This window comes from Aegilops tauschii, chromosome 6 (genome assembly GCF_002575655.3).
Source record: "Aegilops tauschii subsp. strangulata cultivar AL8/78 chromosome 6, Aet v6.0, whole genome shotgun sequence".
Taxonomy (NCBI): Eukaryota; Viridiplantae; Streptophyta; class Magnoliopsida; order Poales; family Poaceae; genus Aegilops; species Aegilops tauschii.
Window position 1 is genome coordinate 165,256,579 of NC_053040.3, and position 6,000 is coordinate 165,262,578.

A 6,000-nucleotide genomic window follows, 5' to 3' on the forward strand; every position below is an offset into this window, starting at 1 on the left:
GGTTGCGACGGCAAGAGGATGGATATTGAAAGGCAACCCACACCAACCAGCTAGCCCCATAGTGCACAATAGTCGGGTGGACTGCCTTGGCATTACCCTGGAGGTCTCTTTGACTTATAAGACAGGACGTACGACGTCCATGCTGGAAAGGTCAAACACGATGACCCTGAAATTATCCTAAGACATGACCTTGAAGGCGAGGAAGCACCCTATTTCCACCAGTCGAACGACCGTGAAGCCGGGCCACCATCATCAATGCTGAGTCTCCCATTAAGGTCTCGGAGCTTCACCTTCTAGTTAGAGCAGGTGGCCATGGTGAAATGCTCGCAGAGCCAGAAGGTCCGAATTGGAGCTTCTCAAGGTTCTCCAGAAGCCTTTTCAGGTCATCCAGAAGGTTCTCCTTAACTAACTTGACCCAATTTTGGAGACCTGAGATCATGTGCTCCACACCCCTTGTCATATGATCGATGCTCAACCGACGCGCCGGGGATGAGGCTGGTCCTGAGGGAGCGTGGCGCCGACCATGTGTGGATAATCGTCGGCTCCACCCCCTCTAGCGGCGACGCCATTCGCTCGGAGTTGGAGTTGCCACTTTGTTTCTTGAACGGGAATCGGTGGGATTCTTCTTTTCCCTCGATTTGTCAGGATTCTTCTGATCCGATAAGGAGATTGGAGGAGGCCTACTTTAGTACCACTAGCTGCGTACAACCCAATAGTGGGAATGGCGAGATGGCGTGACCTGCTCGTGCATCAGAGACAGAGAGAGAGAGAGAGAGTAAAGAATGGGAAGATGGCGTGTTAGTTGTTTACTTGTGCATGAGGTCAGTTCATTCTGCATCATCCTAGCTTTGCCTAAGGGCATCTCCAAGCAGACCCTCAAACCTCCCGCAAGTGTCCGGGCCACTGTCTGGATGCCGCAAGTCATCCAACGATGTTCTGTATTTGTTCGCAACCATCCAACTTGTCTGAATATTATATCAATCTATTTTAGTGACAAAAATTTGATGATGTATGAACAATTATGTCATTCACAAATTTGGTACTATTTGTTATCCCTGTTTGTTAATTCGTACTTCAAGTACCAATTTGTTTCCATGCATGGATGTACTCTGATGTACCATTTTTGGCTGCCCCAATTATGGCTGCCAGTTTCCTGTTCAAGTTCAGCAACAACCATGTTTGCCATCAATTGGCCATCACAAATGCAATACCAAAGCAGAAAAGAAACTTCCAGACTTACATTCATAACATACATGAGAGACACCCATTGTCTCTTTCCATTATTTGGCATTACACAACCTTGCTACTTCCAACCACTTGATAAATTACCATTGATAAACCACCACTTCATAGCAAAAAAACAATAACTATCATTTATCATTGGACACACACTATCATTGATCTTTATAGCAATAGGTTATCATTTCTTCAGCACTAAGAACAGACGAAGCACATACAACACAATCATACTTGCAAACACTAGCTTCAGCACAAAAAGTACCTGCCTCCCTAATCCTAACAGCAAAGTTCCTTGTTGCTTGGTCATGGCAGCTGCATTGTCGCTACAAAATGGACGACTTTTAGCGATGGTTCACTTGTGTCACGCAAAACCGATTTTCGCCATCGAAAATGGCCTGGTGACGGTTTTTGGTTGTCACCCTGGATCAAAAGGATAGGTCTAGAGGAGGGGTGAATAGACACTGCCAAGGACAAATGTGCAAATTGTAATTCTCTTGAAACTTAGGCAGATTTTAGCACAAGTTAAGTGGCAATCAATACGACCTACACATGCATATCTAGAGTATGGGCAGCGAAAGTAAATGACATCCAAGTGCAAGAAAATAAAGGGGTAGAGTTTGGAGAAGATCAAACACAATGAAGATACGGTGACTTTTCTCGTGGTTCCGATAGGTGATGCTATCGTACATCCATGTTGACGGAGACTTCAACCCACGGAGGATAATGGCTACGCGAGTCCACAAAGGGATCCATCCACAAAGGGTCCATGAAGAGGCAACCTTGTCTATGCCATTATGGCTTACGCCCACGAAGGACTAGCCTCACTCAGGGTAGGTCTTCACAAAGTAGGCAATCTCCTTGCCTGTACAAACTCCTTGGTTCAAATCCACAATATTGGGGGCTCCCGGTGATGTGATGGACAAGACCCATCTGTTAGCATAGCATATGATCATTCAGTTTATTGCTACTGCTTTCTTAATGTCAAGTATATTTTCCTTCGACCATGAGATCATGCAACTCTCGGATACCGGAGGAATACCTTGTGTGCTATCAAACGTCACTTCATAACTGGGTGATCCTAAAGGTGCTCTACAGGTATTTCCGAAGGTGTCTGTTGAGTTGGCATGGATCGAGATTGGGATTTGTCACTCCGTATGACGGAGAGGTATATCTGGGCCCTCTCGGTAATACAACATCACAAGAAGCTTGCAAGCAAAGTGACTAAGGAGTTAGTTACAAGATGATGTATTACGGAACAGTAAAGAGACTTGCTGGTAACGAGATTGAACTAGGTATGGAGATACCGATGATCGAATCTTGGGCAAGTAACATATCGACGGACAAAGAGAACTATGTATGTTGTCATATAGGTTCAGCCGAAAAGATCTTCATAGAATATGTAGGAACCAATATGGGCATCCGGGTCCCGCTATTGGTTATTAACCAGAGAAGCGTCTCGGTCATGTCTACATCATTCTCGAACCCGTAGGGTCCGCACACTTAACGTTCGTTGACGATATAGTACTATGTGAGTTATGTATGTTGGTGACTGAATGTTGTTCGGAGTCCCGGATGAGATCACGGACATGACGAGGAGGTCCGGAATGGTCCGGAGGTAAAGATTTATGTATATGATGATAGTATTCGGTCTCCAGAAGGGTTCCGGGATGCACCGGATATTTGTCAGATGACCGAAAGGGAGGCCACGGAGGCTTATTGGGCCAACGAGGGAAGCACACCAGCCCACAAGGGGCTGGTGCGCCCCACCTCTAGGCCGCCGGCCCCTAGGGAAGGAAAGAGGAGGGCTGGCCCCCTCCTGCCTTTCCTCTCCACGCGCCAGGAAGGAAGGAGGAGGGCCAGCCTCTCCTGCCTTTCCCTCCACGCGCAAAGAAGGAAGGGGGGCGTGCCTAGGGCAGGCGCCCTAGGGCAGCCGTCGGCCCCTTTGGGGTGCGCCTAGGGCTGCCTCGCCTCCCCCTCCACCTATATATATATATATATGAGAGGAGGGGAGGGGGCGTCACACACCACGAATCCCCAAGCCGTGTGTGGTGGCCCTCACTACAAAAAAAAGACACATCCATGACATTTTGGCCCGAACGAAAAAAAATTATGTCATGCTTATGACACTTCTATGACGATAATTGTGACAAAACCTGGTATCTGTTGGAAATATGCCCTAGAGGCAATAATAAATAGGTTATTATTATATTTCCTTGTTCATGATAATCGTTTATTATCCATGCTAGAATTGTATTGATAGGAAACTCAGATACATGTGTGGATACATAGACAACACCATGTCCCTAGTAAGCCTCTAGTTGACTAGCTCGTTGATCAATAGATGGTTACGGTTTCCTGACCATGGACATTGGATGTCGTTGATAACGGGATCACATCATTAGGAGAATGATGTGATGGACAAGACCCAATCCTAAGCCTAGCACAAGATCGTGTAGTTCGTTTGCTCAGAGCTTTTCTAATGTCAAGTATCATTTCCTTAGACCATGAGATTGTGCAACTCCCGGATACCGTAGGAATGCTTTGGGTGTACCAGACGTCACAACGTAACTGGGTGGCTATAAAGGTGCACTACAGGTATCTCCGAAAGTGTCTGTTGGGTTGGCATGAATCGAGACTGGGATTTGTCACTCCGTGTAAACGGAGAGGTATCTCTGGGCCCACTCGGTAGGACATCATCATAATGTGCACAATGTGACCAAGGAGTTGATCACGGGATGATGTGAGTTACGGAACGAGTAAAGAGACTTGCCGGTAACGAGATTGAACAAGGTATCGGGACACCGACGATCGCATCTCGGGCAAGTAACATACCGATAGACAAAGGGAATTGTATACGGGATTGATTGAATCCTCGACATCGTGGTTCATCCGATGAGATCATCGAGGAGCATGTGGGAGCCAACATGGGTATCCAGATCCCGCTGTTGGTTATTGACCGGAGAGTCGTCTCGGTCATGTCTGCCTGTCTCCCGAACCCGTAGGGTCTACACACTTAAGGTTCGGTGACGCTAGGGTTATAGAGATATTAGTATGCGGTAACCCAAAAGTTGTTCGGAGTCCCGGATGAGATCCCGGACATCACGAGGAGTTCCGGAATGGTCCGGAGGTAAAGATTTATATACGGGAAGTCTTATTTTGGTCGCCGGAAAAGTTTCGCACTTTATCGGTATTGTACCGGGAGTGCCGAAAGGGGTCCGGGGGTCCACCAAGGGGGTCCACCAGCCTCGGGGGGGCCACATGGGCTGTAGGGGGTGCGCCTTGGCCTATATGGGCCAAGGGCACCAGCCCCAAGAGGCCCATGCGCCAAGAGATAAGAAAAACGGAGAGTCCTAAAGGGGGAAGGCACCTCCGAGGTGCCTTGGGGAGGAAGGACTCCTCCCTGGCCGCACCCTTCCTTGGAGGAAGGGCCAAGGCTGCGCCCTCCCCTCTCCCTTGGCCCTATATATAGTGGGGGGGAGGGAGGGCAGCAATATCCTAGCCCCTGGCGCCTCCCTCTCCCTCCCGTGACACCTCTCCCTCCCGTTAGTGCTTGGCGAAGCCCTACCGGGATCCCCGCTACTTCCACCACCACGCCGTCGTGCTGCTGGATCTCCATCAACCTCTCCTCCCCCCTTGCTGGATCAAGAAGGAGGAGACGTTGCTGCTCCGTACGTGTGTTGAACGCGGAGGTGCCGTCCGTTCGGCGCTAGGATCATCGGTGATTTGGATCACGACGAGTACGACTCCATCAACCCCGTTATCTTGAACGCTTCCGCTCGCGATCTACAAGGGTATGTAGATGCACTCCTTCCCTCTCGTTGCTAGTAAACTCCATAGATTGATCTTGGTGATGCGTAGAAAATTTTGAATTTCTGCTACGTTCCCCAACAGTGGCATCATGAGCTAGGTCTATGCGTAGTTTCTATGCACGAGTAGAACACAAAGTAGTTGTGGGCGTAGATGTTGCCAATTCTTCTTGCCGCTACTAGTCTTATCTTGTTTCGGCGGCATTGTGGGATGAAGCGGCCCGGACCGACCTTACACGTACGCTTACGTGAGACAGGTTCCACCGACTGACATGCACTAGATGCATAAGGTGGCTAGCGGGTGTCTGTCTCTCCCACTTTAGTCGGAACGGATTCGATGAAAAGGGTCCTTATGAAGGGTAAATAGAAATTGGCATATCACGTTGTGGTCTTACGTAGGTAAGAAACGTTCTTGCTAGAAACCTATACAAGCCACGTAAAAACTTGCAACAACAATTGGAGGACGTCTAACTTGTTTTTGCAGCATGTGCCTTGTGATGTGATATGGCCAGAAGATGTGATGAATGATATATGTGATGTATGAGATTGATCATATTCTTGTAATAGGAATCACAACTTGCATGTCGATGAGTATGACAACCGGCAGGAGCCATAGGAGTTGTCTTTATTTTTTGTATGACCTGCGTGTCATTGAATAACGCCATGTAAATTACTTTACTTTATTGCTAAGCGCGTTAGCCATAGAAGTAATCGTTGGCGTGACAACTTCATGAAGACACAATGATGGAGATCATGATGATGGAGATCATGGTGTCATGCCGGTGACTAAGATGATCATGGTGCCCCGAAGATGGAGATCAAAGGAGCAAAATGATATTGGCCATATCATGTCACTATTTGATTGCATGTGATGTTTATCATGTTATGCATCTTATTTGCTTAGAACGACGGTAGTAAGTAAGATGATCCCTCACTAAAATTTCAAGAGACGTGT